A 20,293-nucleotide genomic window follows, 5' to 3' on the forward strand; every position below is an offset into this window, starting at 1 on the left:
GGAAGAAAATTGTGGTCTTTACATGTTGCTTTGTGTCATGCTTTTTGATAATGCTTGGTAAAAAGTTTTTACTGCATAGAGTAATTGTATTTTGTAAAATTGTGAATTTTTAGTCGTGACATGGAATGCTTCTACGTAGGACTTGTGCTGTGTTTTTTTTTTTTATATTTTTTTTCTAATCCTCATTTGCCGTCTTGCCGCCCATAACTTCGTACTTATCCGCCACTGGGCTGTTATTGTCTATTAGGCTGGTCTAGAGTTATGGGGTGTAGACAACACATATTTTTGGTTCTGGTTTCCTCTCAACTATCCTTCTTGATCACCCGACCCAAGATGTGTGTCCTCCACCATCTCTATTCCTCGTACTCGGATGATCCATATACCAGCTAGACAGGCACGGGCTTAATCATCGGACTTTTAACATAAATATAACTTTAACCAAAATTTAGCAGGAAGGGTATCCAAAACCCTCTATTTCTTTTAGAGCGATCTAACATATCAAGCTTAGCCATGTATCTCATGGCTAAGATCCAGTCCAATAAAATAGGACTGAGTGGTGAGACCCATACTTTACATATCTCTCGGCGTGCTAATAACATAGCATAAAAAATAAGTCTAACATTATTACCCAAAACTCTATTTTGTAAATCATATCTCCCGGTAATAATTAATTCAGGGCTTACCTCAATGGGTTGGTTCAATGCTTTGGAAAGGGAGTTACTCACTTCAATCCAGAATTGTTTGATATTCGGACACGATACAAACATGTGTAAGTCATCGACGTTTGGAGCTTTACATTTTGAACATTCGACTATTCCTCCATCCTTAAATTTAGAGAGCCTATACGGAGACCAGTATGCCCTGTGAATGGTAAATAAAACATTTCGCCTTAGGTTTGCCGGTTTAACAATTCTATATAGCATGCTCATAGTTACTTGCCATTGGTCTTCTGTCGCGATCCTTGGCAAGCTTTTCTTCCACAGGGTCTCTGGTAAATCAAATGTTCCGTCCTCCATTTCCAATATTCGCCAGTACCAGCAAGCAACTTCCTTCTTAAAAACCATTGACTCCAACTTTAGTTCAAAATCATTTTCCCGTCCAATCCCTGATTCTGACTGATTTGCCCAACTTTGGATCTGTAAGTACTTGTATTTTGAAAAAACTGGGCCCCAGTTTTGCTGGCAAGAACTCCAAGAAATTAAATTTCCGTCTAGAAATAAATCTTTCCATCTTTGCAGGTCGGGCTCCTTTATCAAATTTAAAGCTAAAGCGTCTCTTGACCAGGAAGGAGCTCCCGGCGATTCCCATATCGGAGCCATATAACTTAGATAGGGGATCTTAAATACTTTTCTTATTTTATACCAAATCTCAGCCAGATCCCTCAGAGTCTTGAGTTTCACCTTTTTAAAAAACTTAGGGTCTCCAAACTTATATAAGTATCCAAACTCGTGATAACCTGATATCTTCAGCATTATCCCAAAAAGTCCGCCGATCTGAGATTGAACAAGGGTACCCAATAGCATCCTGCAATTTTTTAAACAAAAAGCCCATGCGTATATTTGTATATCTGGAGCCGCCAACCCTCCTTTGTTTACCCTTCTTCTTATTTTTTTCCATGAAATTCGAGAGGATTTTGACGCCCAAATAAATGAAGTTATCATACTTTGTATTTTCGCCAACCATTCCTTTTTAAAACACAACGGAATAGTCTCAAACAAAAAAGTAATTTTTGGTATAATCACCATCTTTACAAGGTTAGATCTCCCATATATTGACAAAGGTATGTTTATCCAGCCTTTTAGCGTATCACCAACCTCTTTTTTCACTCTGTCAAAATTAGTTTTAGCCAAGTCCTCAATCTTCTGTGTAATCCTGACACCAAGATATCTCATTTCTGCTGTAGTTTTTACCCCTCTCGTGTTAAGATTCCAGGTCATTATCTCGGTCTTTTCTTGATTCAACTGGTAACCAGAAATCCTACCAAAGTCTTTTGTTGTGTTTACTAAGTTTTCCAAAGATCTAACTAAATTAGTAGAATAAACAATAATATCATCCGCGTATAAACCTAATTTCTTTGCCCAACCCATCACAGCAAAAGGAGGTATCTCTTCTGAGGCTCTAATTTTACAAGCGAGAGGCTCTATATATATATTAAAAAGTAAAGGTGATGAGGGACATCCTTGCCGGGTGCCCCGCATTACCCTAATAGGAAGCGTAAGAGTTCCATTTATAAGTACTCGCGAAGTCGGGGCATAATATAATGAAAAGATGGATTGCGTAAATTTGTCTCCTAAGTTAAGATATTGCAGGAGAGTTTTTAAGTATACAAAATTGACTCGATCAAAGGCCTTGGCAGCGTCTAATGCTATCACTGCCAAGGGATAATCATATTTAGAGGCTAAATCTATCAAACCTATCAAAGAGTAGGTAAGGTCTTTTAAATACCTACTCTTAATGAAACCCCTTTGATCTTATATTTACAATCATCTGCCTCACAACAGGGATAAGACTGAGGCAAACGCTTTCACATGGAGCTTCACAATTTTACAAAATACAATTCCTCTATGCAAACAAACTCAATATGATTCCTACACTAATTTAAAACACAGCTAACATCACTGTAAAGAGTCAAATTGACACCTGCGTCTAAGAATGCAGACAGGTATATGCTTCATGAAGCCTAGTCCACTGCACTCTTAGACACAAGCTTCACCAACTACGCTCTCCAGGAAAACCCAAACAAGTACCTTTTTGCTGCATATTTAAAAATTGATGCATGTAGGTAGATGCGTCACTTTTTAAACCTCTGCGCCACATTATAATCAAAAATGTAAAAACCAATCATTTTCTCCAAAATCGTTTTTGACATCACATTTAGGAAACACAGCACAGGTCCTATTTACAATCATCTGCCTCACAGCAGGGATAAGACTGAGGCAAAATCTTGCACCTGCCTCACAATAGGAATAAGACTGAGGCAAACGCTTTCTCATGGAGCTTCACAATTTTATAAAATACAATTTTATATAACTATATAACTCAATATTTTCTTGGGAAGCATAGGTGGTGAAGCCTGTGTATAAGAGTGCAGTGGAGTTAGACATAGGTCTGATCTTCTTTGTAGTTCTGGACAGAGCTGTCTTCCACTATATTTTTCAATACACTCCTCACCTTTTGTGCACCACTGGAGAATCCTCACCTGACCCGAAACCCTGTATTGATCGTTTGCTTTTTGTCATTGCTTTGTTGTGTGGTAATAGTGGTCTATAATGTGGTACTGTTTTTCTTTAACACAGATTTAAATCGTTATTTGAAGAAAAAGCAAAGATGCCCACAAAGGAAAGGACAAAGAAAGAACGCAACCGCGAAAAATCAAAAATAGCAACGGAATTACAGCATTCTTCCACAACAGATACTTCAAAAAACAGGAACAAAGCTCCTGGTAAGACAACTAAGTCTTTTTTACGCAACATATGTACATCCAGAAAAAATAATGGACACCATGTACAAAAAGAAAATGAGAGAGTAAAATTGAAAAGGAAGGAGAGAAATTCAAAGAGTCCTAAAACTGGAGCAGGAGAGAATAATATGTATAGGAATAGAAGGCAGAATCAGTTTAGAGACATCGTAGACAAATGTTTCGCAATAGGGTGGTTTTAAATTTGTTAAAAAACATTAGGAAAGGTAAACAGAGAGCTGCTTTTTATAAGAAAAAGAAAAGTGTAGAGAAGATTGTTGATCATGCTTTTGAAGTTAAGAAAAAATTATTTATTTTAATAATCAATAGAATTAGGACACTTAACAAGACAATTGATGTTTCCAAATCAAACAGTAGATGGAAAAGAGTAATTAATCGGACTAATTTTTGTAAAGTTTTTTCTGGAGAATGGATGCACAGTTCAAGTTGTAAGCCATTTTTTAATGAGGAGAGTTACTTCCAGGAGAATGATTTAGTGCATGCAGTTGACACCAGTGGTCGAGCGTATGAAGTGAAAGACGGTTGTCCGATTGGAAAAGAGAAACTTGTGCCTAGAGAACCAGAAGAGGTGTTATCTGATGGAGTTTTAGGGAGACGTACTAAGGGTCCAGTGTACACTTGGAAGTGTAGTAGTATTTGTAGTGTGCGACAGGAATCAATTGATTTGTTTTGTAATTTCTTACGTACATATAGTAAGAAAAGTCTAAAGCAGAAAATGAAGTTGTTGCAAGACTTAGATCCTTGCAGAGTGAGAGGAATCACAGGTTTGCAAGGCCATTCACTGGCTTGTCTTTCTAGAAAAGTCTGTCAGAGTGTTTTTCATCATTTTAGGGTGTTAGCAGTGCATCATACCAAAATGAGGAAATTAGTGAGAATGTTGTATTATGCAAAAAGTCCAGCACTTAAGCTTAAACAATTAAACAGTGCTCTTTAGCATGAAACAGAATTAGATGTGAAGAAGATTTGTGAAGAAATTGAGATTTGTTATTTTCGTGAGCAAGAGGACAGTGTAGAAATTGAGACAGCAATTCAAGGTAATGTGGAAGACAATGTACAGATTTTAAATACAGAAAAGTTTGAGAAGGAAATTACCAGGTTTAAGGTGAAATCAAGTGAAAGGCCGAATTTTACTTGTGTGTGTTGTCGACGGACTCATTATAAGATTCAGACTAGGTTAGTTGATTTATATGCAAAAAGTGAAAAGATGGATAATCATGAGTGGAAAGATTTAGCAACTTATTTGTGGGTGGAGAATTCTTTTGATTTGAGTTCTGATCAGCGTATTTGTAAATATTGTTATGACAAATTAAATCAAAACAGAATGCCTGCTAGAGCTGTTCATAATAATCTGGAGTTGATAGACATTCCCCGTGAATTGATGGATTTAAATACATATGAGTCTATTTTGATTCAATGTGTCCATCCTTTTCAGGCAATTGTTCGCATGGAGCCTAAGATAGGGAAATTGCCTCCTACAGATTTGCAAAGAGGATTAAAGGGAAGAGTTGTTTATTTGCCCCTAGATTTGAAAAAAAATATTGATACAATTGGTATAGAAAAAGTAGAAGAGGAACCTTTAGTTATTCTAGTTAATGGGGTTCCAACAAAGAGTAAAAAAATCTGGCAAGATTTAGTGGATGTTAGGAAAGTAAAAAAGGCAACGTTGTATTTAGTCAAAAACAATGAGTACTACAAAGATGTATGTGTTGCAGCAGAGGAAACAGCTACAGATGAAGACAGTGATTGTTCAGGCGGCCAAATTGAAATAGTTGATGTGTCTAGAAGTGAAGAAATATATGAACATTATACTGTTCATCCTTTACATTGCAAAGAAGTAATGGGGAATGCAATTGACTTGTTTAAAATGAAAACAGCAAAAGGAAGTCCCATTAGTGTATGGAAAGAAAGTTTGGAAGCTCGTTGTTTTCCACAGCTATTTCCAACAGGTCGAGGTGGACGATATGACGATCGACCACTTCAAATTCCTGCATCTGAATATCGAACTGTAAGATTATATGCTGAAGATGCAAGGTTTCGTCAATGCATTCCCTATTTGTTTCATCTACTGTATAAAAGTGACTTGTCTGGGCTTTCTTATGCAGTAAACCATATTCTGAAAAGTGGAGCACATCTACAAAATGTTTCGGCGAGGGACTTTATGGAGAAAGTGAATCTTCAAGATAATATTTTAGAATCTCATCTAATCAATCTCATGGCATGTCAGTGTGGTACAAATGAGTATTGGTACCGTCGCCATGGGGAATTGAAATGTATGCTAAGAAACTTAGGAACTCCTACATGGTTCCTCACTCTTAGCTGTGCCGAGTATGCATGGGAGGACTTACTTCAATTTCTACGAGAGGCCAATGCTAATATACAAAATATAGAATTCAAAACACCTGGAGAACTGTGCTCTTTGGATCCAGTGAATGTATGCAGATAGTTTAATCATAGATTTGAAGCTATGATGTCTTTTATTACCAACAAAAAAAATCCTCCCCTTGGAGAGGTTTTGGATTTCTTTTGGAGAAAGGAGTATCAAGCGAGAGGTGCTCCTCACATACATATGTTGTTGTGGATTAAAGATGCACCCAAATTTGGAACAGATTCGGATGATACAGTGATGAGTTTTATTGAAGAGTATTCAACATGTGCTGTTCCGAAAACTACAGAAGAAAACAGTTTAAGGCAACAAGTTTTACGGTTTCAATCCCATCGTTGTGGAAAGTACTGTCGTCGAAAATTCAGAAACAAGGACAAGTTCTACACAAAATGTCGTTTCAGCTTTCCACGACCAGTGATTTCTAAAGGAAGAGTAAATAATTTGATGTCTTCTCTGCGACATACTGTGACGAGGAAATCACCAAAAAATACGTAAAATTTAAAAAGAGACGAAGAGTCTAAGTACATCAACGACTACAACCCAGTGATTTTGTCCATGTGGAATGCTAACATGGATATTCAATTCGTTGCTGACAACTCTATTGCTGTTGCTCGATATGTGACGTCTTACATCACAAAAAAAGAAAAGACAGAACTAAAGGAAATGTGGGAGGACATTTCACATGAAAAGAGTCTAAGCAAGAAATTATACAGTTACAGTCTGAAGATGTTGTCGCATCGAGAAATTGGAGCGTATGAATGTTCTGATCGATTGTCGTCAGCAAGTCTCTATGCCAAATCTAGAACCATCATTTGGGTGAGTCTAGGTCTTGCTGCAACACGAAATCGAGTTTTGAAATCTGTACAAGAGATAGAGTATTTGGCGGAGAAAGAACCAGAAAGTACAGATATTTTGAAGACAAACATGTTGGATACATACTATCCAAATAGAAGTCATCACCTTGAGAACGCTTGTCTCTATGAAGTTCTGCGGAGATATATTTATAAGAGGAACATCAGAGAAGATATCAATAATGGAATATATGTAGTCATTGGATGTGAAGGATGTCTAGTGAAACAGAAAAAAGGTCATTTGATTAATCATCGCAAATTGAGTTGTGATAATCCAGATAAAAGAGAATTTTATTATTTGGCTCTTTTGCAACTGTTTAAACCATGGCGTGAAGAAGAGGAACTTCTTGGAGATTTTCTCTGTTATGAAGACTCCTTTAATGCAACGAAGGATACCATAGAATGTCCTGTTTTTCCAAATTATCTGCAAATGTTGAATGAAGAAATAGAGCAAGAAGCCACAATTGCTGCAGAGATTGCGATAGACAGTTCTCAAGGCATTCAGAGTTCTGCTTCATTGAGTCAGGATCCACTAGGAGGACCTATTATCCAAAATGAAGCTGCTACTGCCATGGATGAGGTGGAAAGAGCTATGGAACAAGGTCAAGATGATGAAGTTACCTTAGAAGATTTGGTGAAACAACTAAACCTTGAGCAGAAACAGATATATGATGAAGTCACAGAACAGATTGAACATGGATTCAGTCATGAGAAAAAAGAATGCTCATGTACATCATTTAAGCCTGTCCAACTGTACGTGAGTGGAGAAGCGGGAACTGGAAAAAGTTTTCTGATTAAAGCCATTGCAACTTATCTGCAGAAAAGGACTGAATCACCGCTGTCTTGTGTTGTTACTGCTCCAACTGGGCTGGCAGCACATAACATTAAAGGGATTACTTTACATCGTTTACTGATGCTGCCCGTGGAGCATGATAACAAATTGGAGTATCACAAGCTATCAGGAGATGCGTGTTCCGAAGTTTCGAGAGTACTGAAGAAAATGAAACTTCTTATCATTGATGAAGTAAGCATGGTGTCAAATATCATGCTTGCTTTTGTGCATTTGAGAATGCAAGAAATTCTTAGAACAGACTATGATGTCTTATTTGGTGGAAAACATATTATTGTTTTTGGAGATCTTCTGCAGTTGACTCCAGTGAAAGGACAACCTGTGTTCAAAATGCTCACACATGAAGATACCAGGAAGTGCTTAGGGAGCATCGGAAACGTTAATATATGGTTAAACTTTAAATATGCAGAACTGCTTCAAAATATGCGGCAGGCAAATGATGAAGATTATAAAAATATTCTACAAGATGTAAGGATCGGAAAAGTAAGTCATCAAGGGAAAGAAGCTTTACATGCACGATTAATTTCAAATTTGTACCCAAATGAAAACATTCTTCCAGAGAACATATTTAAGAAAATTAATGAGAAGAAATCTGGCATATGTTTGTTGCCAACTCTGAAAGAATGTTCCATGTTCAACAACAAAATGTTACAGTTAGAAAATGAAGAGATAGTGAAACTGGAAGCTATTGATAAATTAGAGCATATGGGAGCAACAATTATTTTGTCTGAAAATTTGAAATCAAAATTGGATTCATTAGAGAAGACTATATCTAAAACTGCTGGTTTTGAAAAGACTCTGAATGTGTGTTTGAATTGTCGTGTCATTTTAAGAAGGAACTTAAATGTTGAAAGAGGTATAGTAAATGGAGCAATGGGTTATGTTGTTGGTTTTCTGAATTACAAAAATAGAGATGGAATTGAAATTTTAAAAATTAAATTTGATGACATTGATGAAATAGAACAAATTTGTCGTTGTTCAGCTAGATTTTTGCTCGTGAAAGACTTATATGTTCGCCAAAAACAGTTTCCTATTTGTTTGACATATGCGGTGACAATTCATAAGTCTCAAGGTTTAAGTGTAGATAGCGCTTTGGTGAACATTGGAAGTTCTGTGTTTAAAGAGGGTATGGCATATGTGGCATTATCACGAGTTAGAACTTTAGCAGGATTGTACTTGATTGAGTGTGATGAAACAAAGATTTGTGCAGATTTAGATTGTGTAAAAGAATACAATAGGTTAAGAAGAGAGTATGCTCCACATTTGCCTCAATATCCTCTGATTGAAAAACGTGTGGTAGGCCGAAAAAGAAGAAATGAGAGTAATTGCAGTGAGGTATCAGCAAAAAGGCATAAAGTAGATAAAAGTGTAATTGTAAAGAGAAACAAAAAGGATTCTGTTGAAGATGTTGTTGGATTTCAGTTTGAAAACAGTTCTGGTGTCAACTGCTATGCTAATGTAGTAGTTCATGTTGTTTTTTTTCTTCAAAATTTACAAAGACAGATTGTTGAAAATCGGGAACAAACATTGTGCTGTTTATAGAATTCTGTGTTAGAGAAATGTAGTAGTGATAGAGCTAAAATAGAAAGTGTTTCAGAAATTAGAAATCTTCTAGATATATGTTCAGGTCAAAATCAATTTTCACAGAATATTCAGCAGGATTGTCAGGAATTTTTAATGTATATGTTTGATGTATTACAAGATGAAGGAGTAGATATAGAAAATCTATTTGGCCTTTCTTATCAATGGCAACATGACTGTGATAACTGTGCTTCATCAAGTACTACTAGAATAGACTCTGAAAGATTTATATATTTAACTTTACCAGACTGCAAATCAGTGTCTTTCAATAATCTAGTTAAAGCAGCGGATCACAATATGGTGTGTATCCAATGTAAGTCTGCAATGCTGTCCACATTATTTCTACAAAATTATGGTCACTATGTTATTTTAATGTTCCAACGATGTAGAGCTGATGGAACTAAATTGACAACTTCTATTAAAAATTTCGTGGCTTCTCAGTTATCGATATCAGGAAGAACCTTTGCAACTGTAGCTATTATTTTTCATGACGGTCCTTCTACAACATCAGGGCATTACACATGCTATTTAAAAACTTCTAAAGGTTAGACCCAATGTAACGACAATAATTTGACTTTCAAACAACGTTTGCCTTTTGGCTTTATAAATTCATACCTAGTGTTTTTACAGCCAAAATTTAGGTAAAGGTAATTGGCCTATGAAGACGGGAGGAGTACTCATATATACTCATACATCTGACACTATTTGGCCAAATGGAAAGGTGCAAGAATGAGTAAAGAGTCATGACTGAAAAAAAGGAGTATATTACATTTTTGAAAATATTTCAGATGTTCTTGGAGCTTTTCTTGTAGAAAGTCGATGACATGGATTTCTAAGTGAACAGCAAAATACTATGTAACGAGAAAAGGACCTCCATGATATACTATTTGGCCTCAAGGAAAAGTAAGTCAATCAAAGATTAGCGTACATTTGTCGTTTGTCAGTATGTAAGGTTTTTTTTAAAACACAATCTTTTAGATTGTGTTTTTTTTTCCTGCTGTCATATGATGAGTAATTTGAACTCACTGCTTTAAGTGAAATTCAATATATTCTGAGAACAGCAAAAATAAACTATGTAACATGTTGTAGAAATTATTCTATAGTTTGGATTGTGTAAATTAAATTGTATTCCCATTCTCTGACATCCACTCTCCCTCGCTTATCTTTGTTTGCTTCTTACTTTTGACCTCTTCTCTCTATTTTTCGTTCACTGCTTCTCTGTACTCAGTGCCTCACTCTACTTGTATTATTTTCACTTGTGTTTATCTACCTTCTATCACTTCTTTTACAACAACTTCACTGCTCCTCTCTCGTCGTTCTTCATCCCATTTCTTTTACTCTGGTTCCGTTACTATCCATCATTTCCTTTTTTTCATTGTCCTTCTCTTTACTTTCATCACCAAATTATTTTTTCTCAGTAGCACTGTTTTAGTCGTGTTCTCCTCTCTTTCCTTTTTTTTGCTCACTTACTTTTTTTCTTTTCTCACTCATTGTACTCCACCTCACTCTGTTTTTCTCTTAGTGTGTCTACCTTATAACTTCCTTAGTCCATTTCCTTCAATTGTTGTATATTATTCTGTCTCCCTTCATCCTTTCACTCTATGACTGTTCTTCACTTACTCTTAGTTATCTTCTATTCCTCATTCTTCTAAATGCATCATTAATTAGACTGTTTTCTGTCTCAGTCATTATCTTTTTACTTACTTGTGTTTCCTGAGTTAGTTTTGGTAACTCACATTGTTTTAGTATCTTTCTTACCTTCAGTTCATTTCTCTGTACTTCTCTCTCTTTTTCTTAGTGAATCTATATGCCTTACTCATTGTAATTTGCTCTCCTTCTATTTCTTTTTCCCTTTTTTGTCCTTCTAACTTAGTTTATTTCCCTTTCTGTGTTCTTCACTCTCACTATATTTCTAAATAGAGTGTTATGATGTTTTTAGCTCTTCATTTGTATATTTTAATTTAAAATACATATTTTACTAATTATAACTTATATTTTTTTTCTCTCTTTCACAGATACCAACTGTAGTAAAAAAAATTAAAGTTACATTTATTATATGGTAAGTATGACTAAAAAAATGTAGTTTGTTATCACCCTTTGCTTTAAGGTCACTAACATTTTCTCAATCTACCTCACTCCTGTGTTTTTACTCTGCTTCTCTCACTTATTTTTATTCTCCATGTTTACTCCCCTTCCATTATTTACCCTCTCATATTCAACTTCTTTTGATCCCTATTGTTTACTTCACTTACCCTCTGTTCCCTTCCTTTGCTTATTTACTCATTCTCTTTTTCTTAATTATTTACCTTACTACTACATATATACCTCATCCCCCTCCCAACACATACACACACCTGTAACATACACCCCACACACACACCACACCTACACATCATACACACAAAAAAAAACTCCCACACACACTCATCAAAAACACACACACATTCCATACACACACATACATTGAACACATATACACCCCACACTCATACACTTCTCACACATATTTCACACACCCTCATCTCTACCCACACCAAAACACTCCACACAACCACACCCACAGACACACCTTACACACCCACACTTTGACCTACACCCACTAACTCCCTGTAAGTCACACACACTGCATTACTTATCTTTTTTTGCTGTTGTACTCAAGCCCATTCAGGTACTGTTCCCTTTACTCTCTTTGTCCTCTCTCTTTGTCACTCACCATGTGTTATCCTAATTCAATATTTCTCCCTCTATCACCCCTCTTTACTTTTAGTATGGGTAGCGCACCGGGGAGCGTAACGAGGGGAAAACCAAGAGAAACAGTAAAATAATATTTTAGAGTGCTTTGAGGTAGGGTAGCTGTTGTGTTGTGTGGGTGATTTATTTACTGCACTCCTTCCACTCCTTTTCTCAGTCCCTCTGTTCTCACAGTTCCTCATTCCCGTTCACTGAGTCCGTCTATCTTACTGTAATTGTCTCTGTCTCTTCACTCTTTCACTACTTGTTCATTATGCTTTCTCCCTGAAGTTCAAGCACACTACGTTCTTTACATTTCTTTGCTGCTTCAATTATTCCCTTTCTGTTACTTCTTCTTTTCTTCTTTTAGTTTTTTCTCTCTGTCAATCCACATGTTTCAACTTTATTCAATGTTATCCATCTTATTTCATCCCTCTTTAGTTATGCACACTACTTTTTTCTCTCTCTCCCTTACCAGTGTTATTTAAATCTGGTTCCGTTATTACCTTTTATTTGTACATCATTTTTTCTCTTTCCTTTTACTCTTTACAGACACTCACATTCTTCATGTGCCTCTGCTTTAGTATTCTTCTTCTCTCTTTCTTTGTTTCACAGCCTTATATTTTTTACATTTTCTCTCTTACACTTTGTTATATCTTTTACACTGTTTTACTATGTATTACACAGTACATCTGTGTTGCTCTCTCTTGCTGTCTGTCTCTTAACATTACTCTCTCTTTCTCTTTCTCTTATGCTCTCCTTCTCTTGTTTTTTTTGTTCTTTTTTTTGTGTTGCGCTAACGGGGCGCTCACCGGTGCGCGTACCGGGAAGCACACCCATGAGAAAAATGAAGTGAAGAGTGCTAAAAATTTTAGTAATTTTTTAAAAATGGGAGGTAGTTCTGAAAGGAACTTTTTTTCTAATGTTTTTGTTGTTTTATATATTTTTTTTATTTTTCTGAACATTTTTTTTTTTTGTTGATTTTTTGAACAATTTTATGTTTTGTTTTTGTTTTTTTGGGGGGGGGAATAACGAAAAACAGGCATTAGAAAGGGCTCAACAGGAGCAAAAAAAAAATTATTTTTTGGGGCGTTTTGAGCACTTGTGGTTTTCAAATGCTCTGTTTATCAAATTGATACTCATATTTGCACATGAAAGTAGGTCACCACAATAAAGGCACACTATCTTCATGTGCACAAAATTCTGTTGGATGTTTGGGACCGTTTCCCTCGCCTCTGGTCCCGACAGAGTTACCTGTGCCGATGTACTGGCCACAGGAGTTGGTGGGTTGTCTTGGAGGTGACGCATCTCTGCAACGCTGTAATTCAGTGGATGCCACCTCTGCATATGAAGGTGCATAGTATAGTTACCATAACTATACTTTTTGTCTGTACCTCTAGATAAAACATCTTTACAAATGAGGCATGTCACATGTCGGGCATTCACTTTTTTTGGGCCTCGAGGAAAAGAATAAAATTGCCAAATAAAACTGTCTTTGTGGTGGGATTTCCGGGGCTCTTCACGTAAGAACTGCATCCGCTCTACTTCCTCTTCCTCTTCTTCTTCCTCTTCCTCCTCTGGGTTGGGAAGGAACTGTGGAGGTGGTCCTTCCTTCCTAGGTGGTTGTGGTGGTGGTGGGGGTCCACCAGCTGCAGCTACTACAGATGCCATTATTTTAATAAGCAAAAACAGGTCTTCCTCTCACAAAGATGAAAGTCAGAGTGAGGAAAGAAGGAGGGGTTTTCATCATTTGGGAAAAAAAAGTTCTAAACCAATGAAAAGTGTTATTTACAGGTCACATGACCTGTTACGCTTACGTTACGTGTCCCGCTCCGCGCCCAGAGCACTTCCGGTAAGCTGCGCTTCGCGCCTCGTTCGCACACCGGAGCACTTCCGAGTGCGCGAACGCGGCGCGTCATAAGACGCATTACGCGGCAACGCGATACGTCCTGCTTACGCGACGCGTCACGATGTTGTTCTCGAACGCGGCAGTTGTTCAAACGGTACGTTTCCCGGTACGCGGACCGGGTCGCGGCATAAAAATGAGCTAACGGGAAGCTACCCGGTGCGCGGACCGGTAGCGAAACTAAAAAAAAAAATATATATATATATACATAAAAAAAATATATTAAATACATATAAAATATATTTTTCCTTTAAAAGAAGAATACATTTAACAGCTTTTGATATTTGCTATTAAAAAAACATTGAAATTCACTGAAAAAACCATAGGTTATAGACCATATATAGTTAGGAATTAGCATTTACAAAACCTTGAAAATTCACTGAAAAAACTATAGGTTATAGACCATATATAGTTAGGAATTAGCATTTTTAAAACCTTATTTTACTCACACAAAACCATTGAAATTCGCATATTTAGGTTGTTGTACTAACTATATATTTCGCGCACCCGCAATCCACTGCTGATGATGTCACATATTACATCATTCATGACATGGTCAGTGACATCACTGATAACATCACTGATGACCTCTCAAATGACATCACTGATGACATCACTGATAACAACATCCAGTGTCTGTATGTTTCTGTAAACTTTAAATATGTTTTACATATTGAAGAATGAGTGGATGTATAAGTGTCTGGATGAAGGATTTAGTAGGTGCATGACTGACTGTATGAGTGAGTGATTAAATGTGTCTCACTGAGTGCATGGGTTAGTGACTAAACTGTCTTAATTTGTGCATCATTATGTCTGATGTTCTGTAAACTGCTGCATGTATTGATCAGTAGCTATATGAGTAACTATATGGGTTATTGATTGATTGCCCAAGTATTTGCATGGGAGACTGAGTGTGTGTGTGGGTGGTTGGGAGGTGTATGACTCTGTGCATAGATGTGTGAGCAGTTGATTCACTAGATGTATGGGTTCAAATGTGCATGTGGGAACAGCTGTATGGGCGGTTGACTGTGTGCATGCGTGTATTGGTGAGTGAATGGATATCTCAGTGCTACATGTCAAAGTAAGAACATATGTAAAATACAGTATATGTGAGAGTTGACATATATAAATAACTGTGCATAAGAGCCAGTGAATGTGTGAGTGGCTGTATGGATCATTCTGAAATTGTATCAGGGATTGTATAAGAGAGTAAATATGTGTTAGTATCTGTTTGAATAAGTAAGGTGTGTATAACTGTATAGTTGAGGAAATGGAGGTGTGATTGATTCTTTGCATGACTGACTAGGTGTGTGAGTAACTCCATGGATGAGTGACACTCTGTGAGTGTCTGTTTACACTGAGTGTATATAAGGTTATATTAGAGTCTGAAGAAGTTCATCGTAATATCACATGAATGATGTCATCAGTGATGTGATCAGTCATATCAAATGAGATGTCATCAGTGATGTCATCAGTGATGTCATTTGAGATGTCATCAGTGATGTCATCAGTGATGTCACTGACCATGTCATGAATGATGTAATATGTGACATCATCAGCAGTGGATTGCGGGTGCGCGAAATATATAGTTAGTACAACTAACTATATAAGCGAATTTCAATGGTTTTGTGGGAGTAAAATAAGGTTTTAAAAATGCTAATTCCTAACTATATATGGTCTATAACCTATGGTTTTTTCAGTGAATTTTCAAGGTTTTGTAAATGCTAATTCCTAACTATATATGGTCTATAACCTATGGTTTTTTCAGTGAATATATATATTACCTACTGGCGGTCGCCAGTAGGTATATATAGTTAGGATTTTTTCTCTATGGGATTTTTGAAAATTCTATGTCTAATAACTTTGGCGTTTGTGGACGGAATTGGCTGAAATTTTCAGGAAAATGGAACATTTTGTTTCTGAGCAGCCCCTGAAACTTTGGGGGGGTTTCGTCAAGGGGGGGCCGAGAAAAAAGGGGGGTCCCAAAACGTGTTTTTAACATTGAGTTTCCCATAGGGCGGTTGGCCTCACTTTTAGCCCGAACGGCTGAATGGATTTGCACGAAACTTGGCAAAATTGTAGGGACTGGTAGCCCGATGTGCCTTTGCTAGGTCTCAATATATGTGCTTCAGTGGATTTTGAGAAATTAACGTTCAAAAAAAGATATATATCTGTAACAGCGGACCGGGCAGCGCTCCGGTTCACGGACTTTTCGCGGTACGGAGCTTTGTGAAGCGAAGCTGATTGGTTCTCCGGCGTCTGTGAACATTCCAAACAGTCCATAGCGGCCGCCATCTTGTCTCTCGGTAGGATAGAGAGACAAGAGGAGGCCAAAGCCAAGGGGCAAATGACCATAAGGGGGCATAGTAGATCCTCGCTGACCCCCTAGGTTTGATGTGGAGGTTTTAAAAGGGCCCCGCGGGGCAAAAAAAAAAAATAATAATAATAATCGAACGGCTGAATGGATTTGCACGAAACTTGGCAAAATATTAGGGACTGGTAGCCCGATGTGCCTTTGCTAGGTCTCAATATATGTGCTCCAGTGGATTTTGAGAAATTAACGTTCAAAAAAAGATATATATCTGTAACAGCGCTCCGCTTCGCGTACTTTTCGCGTTACGGAGCTTTGCGAAGCTGATTGGTTCTCCGGCGTCTGTAAACATTCCAAACAGTCCGTAGCGGCCGCCCTCTTGTCTCTCGGTAGGATCGAGAGACAAGAGGAGGCCAAAGCGAAGGGGCAAATGACCATAAGGGGGCATAGTAGATCCTTCCTGACCTCTTAGGTTTGATGTACCATTTTGCCAAGTTTGGTGTAATTCCGTTCAGCCATTCAGGCTGTAGACGTATGTAAATGTCCTATGGAAAATTGCATGGGGAAAACACATTTGAAAGTGTTGAAATTTAGAACCAATTAAAATGTTACTTTGGTTTTGTATTTGTGTGTGATGAAAGTTAATTGGTTATGTATATATCTCAAATGAGAGGAAACCACAGCCATTTTGTGATACTACTGTCTGAGGTACATTTGTGAGGAATTTTTGGTGGTGAATTTCTGGTGTTTGATTTACACAGTACTAACACTACTCCTACTTTTAAAAAGGTGAGTTGTTAATTTGTAAGGGGAACTATGTTGTACACTTGAAGATAATTTGAAAAATGTTTTCTGTTATTTATTTGCAGTCCTTCTGTTATACTAAATACTTGATAAAGTTAGTTTTATATTATGTATTACTAAAAACGATAAATGAAAGTGATTATTTTTTTCTGCAATTTACAGCAAGCAATTTCAAAATAAAATGGCTCACAATGAAGAGACCGTGGTAATTTCTTTTGAATTGTCCACTACATTGATTGAAATTGACAGCACCAATAATGAAATATTGTCACAAGGAGGAGATGACTTGAATGATTCCACTACATTGATTGAAATTGACAGCACCAATAATGAAATATTGTCACAAGGAGGAGATGACTTGAATGATTTTTTGGATCAATCTGTTGATGGCGAATTTATCGAATGTTTGGAGACCATAGAGTTACAAGAATCATCATTGCAGACTTTTAATGAGGAGATTCCAGATGAGATGATTGAAGAGGAAATTACTGATGAGGACATGTTACTAGTTCTTTCAAATTTAGAAAATTCAGAAGAATAAATTTATATTTAGAAATCAAAAATTGTTTGAGACATTATTCATTTTTATTTTTAATTTATGAGGTTGTAGCGAAGTGATTGTAGTATAAAATGAGACTTATAGTATAGAGTGCAACATTTTTATGTTACATGGTAAGTTTACTCATATTTACTTCCCTTCTCCCACTATATTATCTCCAATGTGTATTTGACATCTCTTCTTCATCTCCGGCCTCCTTTCTCTCACTGTGTGTCTCTGATGCATCTTATCGCTGCTATTTTGTGTAATTACAGAAGAGAGTAAAATAAAATAGTTCGGAACGTGAAAAGGGGGCAAAGTAGAGTACCCCTCACCCCCTAGGCCTTCTCAGGCGGTCCCAAAAGGATCAGTTTCTGCTTTCCTGAGAGATTATGGTATGAGTTCCATATACCACAATAATTTGCATTACAACATGCAAGATATATATCTCCTATTACCAACTTTTGGAGATATTCGCGCTAAGCGCGAATATCTCCAAAAACTAACACCTGCCCTGAGCAGTTCTTAGCCATGTTATCCAATGGGAGGTGGATAACATGGCTAAGAGCATTAGCTCGGTAATGCATGAATATCGCTGAGTTTTCAGCGATATTAATGCATTGCGGTCGTTTTTTATCGCATTTGCGATAAACCTTGATAATAGCAAGGTTTATCTTCGATAATTTCTGACGATGCTTAGCGGTAAAAAATTCGTTGGTAAGCATCGTTAGCGATAAATATCACTTAACTTTGGTAATATGCACCAACGTCTGTTAACGTTCGATTCGAAGGAAATGAGGAAGTGTTGAAAAACATTGTTTGCGCCATCTTGCCTTTTTTGAAATGCCACACTTTTGTCGTGCACGGCAGCCATTTTAGATGCCTTGACCAGACCCACTCTCTGCACGCTGTCGATTCGTAGCATGGCTCCCCACCCTCGCAAGCATCTTCCCCAGGCACTGGTCACCCCCGCTCTCTGTGTTATGCATGGGCAATAAACCTCTCCCCATCTGCGCTGCTCTTCCCTGAGAATCACACTCTGTGCCCGCCCGACACCTCCCTTTCGCCCTATTCACTACCGCACCCTCTGACACTCCTCTTCCTCTGTGTCCGATTGTCCAGGCTATCAGCTAGCCCTGCAGATGTAGTTTATGGCCCCAGCTGTAAAGAATCACCCCTCTTCAAAGGAGTTATAGTAGATCAAGGCCCACACCCGATGAGATCCGTCACACCACACGTGTTCCTACTATCTGAAAACCATCCTGTATTGTGATTGGGGAGGGGACCGAGCCTGAAGCGGAAGATTCCAGGGATGACTCTTTGTACATCAAAGTTTTTACATTTATGTGTCACATTAAAAATATATAGCACTCCAACAAAGTAGTAGGATTATAAAACTTTAATAACTTATAAATATATACAACAAAACAAAAACAGTAAAAACATTTAAACAACGAAGAGACCGTGGCAATTCCTTTTGAATTATCCAATACATTTATTGAAATTGACAGCACCAATAATGAAATTTTCTCACAAGGAGGAGATGACTTGAATGATTTTTTTGATCAATCTCTTGATGGTGAATTTATCGAATGTTTGGAGACCATAGAGTTACAAGAATCATCATTGCAGACTTTTCATGAGGAAATTCCTGATGAGGACATGTTACTAGTTCTTTCAAATTATGAAAATTCAGAAGATGTTGCCTGGGGGTGGGTCGTCAGTAGCAGTCTGTTGTGCGAATAGTTCCAAGGCAGCAGAACGCGCTGAAATCTAGATGGCACAAAGGTGATGTCTAGTAAGTTGCCGCCCAGCAAATAACGGCGTGGGGCGCCGCGGGGGTGAGTGAGTCCAGTAGGCACCACAGGTATTCTTACCGGCATTGCAGAATTACTGCTGGGGACAATGCCTGTGCTGTAGCAGGGTCACAGCAGAAACAAAAAGGATTCTGTTGAAGATGTTGTTGGTTTTCAATTTGAAAACAGTTCTGGTGTCAACTGCTATGCTAATGTAGTGGTTAATGTTTTGTTTTCTCTAGAAAATGTAAAAGAGGGGGAGGCAGTCCAAAGTTCTGGTAAAAGGGCAAAGGAAAGGATCGGTGGTTTGAACTATCAGTCAAAAAGGGGAGGGGGTGCAACAATTTTTCCTACCGGGTCACAGTGTGCTTTCACCGGAACTGAGGTTTGCAGGATTCTAGTAATTCAAAGTGAGGCTGGCGCCAGCATGGGAGCGCCGACGTCCCGCGGATACAGTTTCGTCACTCCACGGGCGATCATGGCAGTCATTCCCCATTGGGGGTGTCTGCGGGGGTCGGAGACTCCCGCGGCTCCTCTAGAATCTTCAAGGTCGTGGAGGACTACTGTGGTGGAGTCAACCAGTGACCGGGCCATTTCTTTATGCTGGGCCCGCTCTTGCCACGTCGATCGCCATTTTGAGAGTTCGGTAGCTACTGGCGATCGCGGGGTCAAATGAGCGGACGGGCTCCACCCTGCCGGGCGAGACGTTGCAGCATCGCCACCGTGGAAGAACCCTTTTCCGGGCACCTGGAGCGCTGAGGGTGCAGGTGGGAAGCCTCCACTGGGGAGGCGGGAGAGGCCTGTTCGCACCGTCTCTCCCTCCCAGTGCACCCCACGGCGTCTCGCTTGAGATTTGTTATGGCCGGACCAGACGATGAGGACGAGGGGGGGGGGTCGGAGGCATGTGCAAGACATCCCCCCCAGTGTTGTCGCAGCCATTATTCAAGAAAGAAGAAGTGTCCCGTCCGTCTTCGGGCCGGGCTTCCGGTGGATGTCGGCCGGACGCCCCTTGCTCTGGCCCCATGAACGGGTTCCTTGGTTTATCGGCTGCAGCCGGATCCCATC

This window comes from Lissotriton helveticus, chromosome 11 (genome assembly GCF_964261635.1).
Source record: "Lissotriton helveticus chromosome 11, aLisHel1.1, whole genome shotgun sequence".
Taxonomy (NCBI): domain Eukaryota; kingdom Metazoa; phylum Chordata; class Amphibia; order Caudata; family Salamandridae; genus Lissotriton; species Lissotriton helveticus.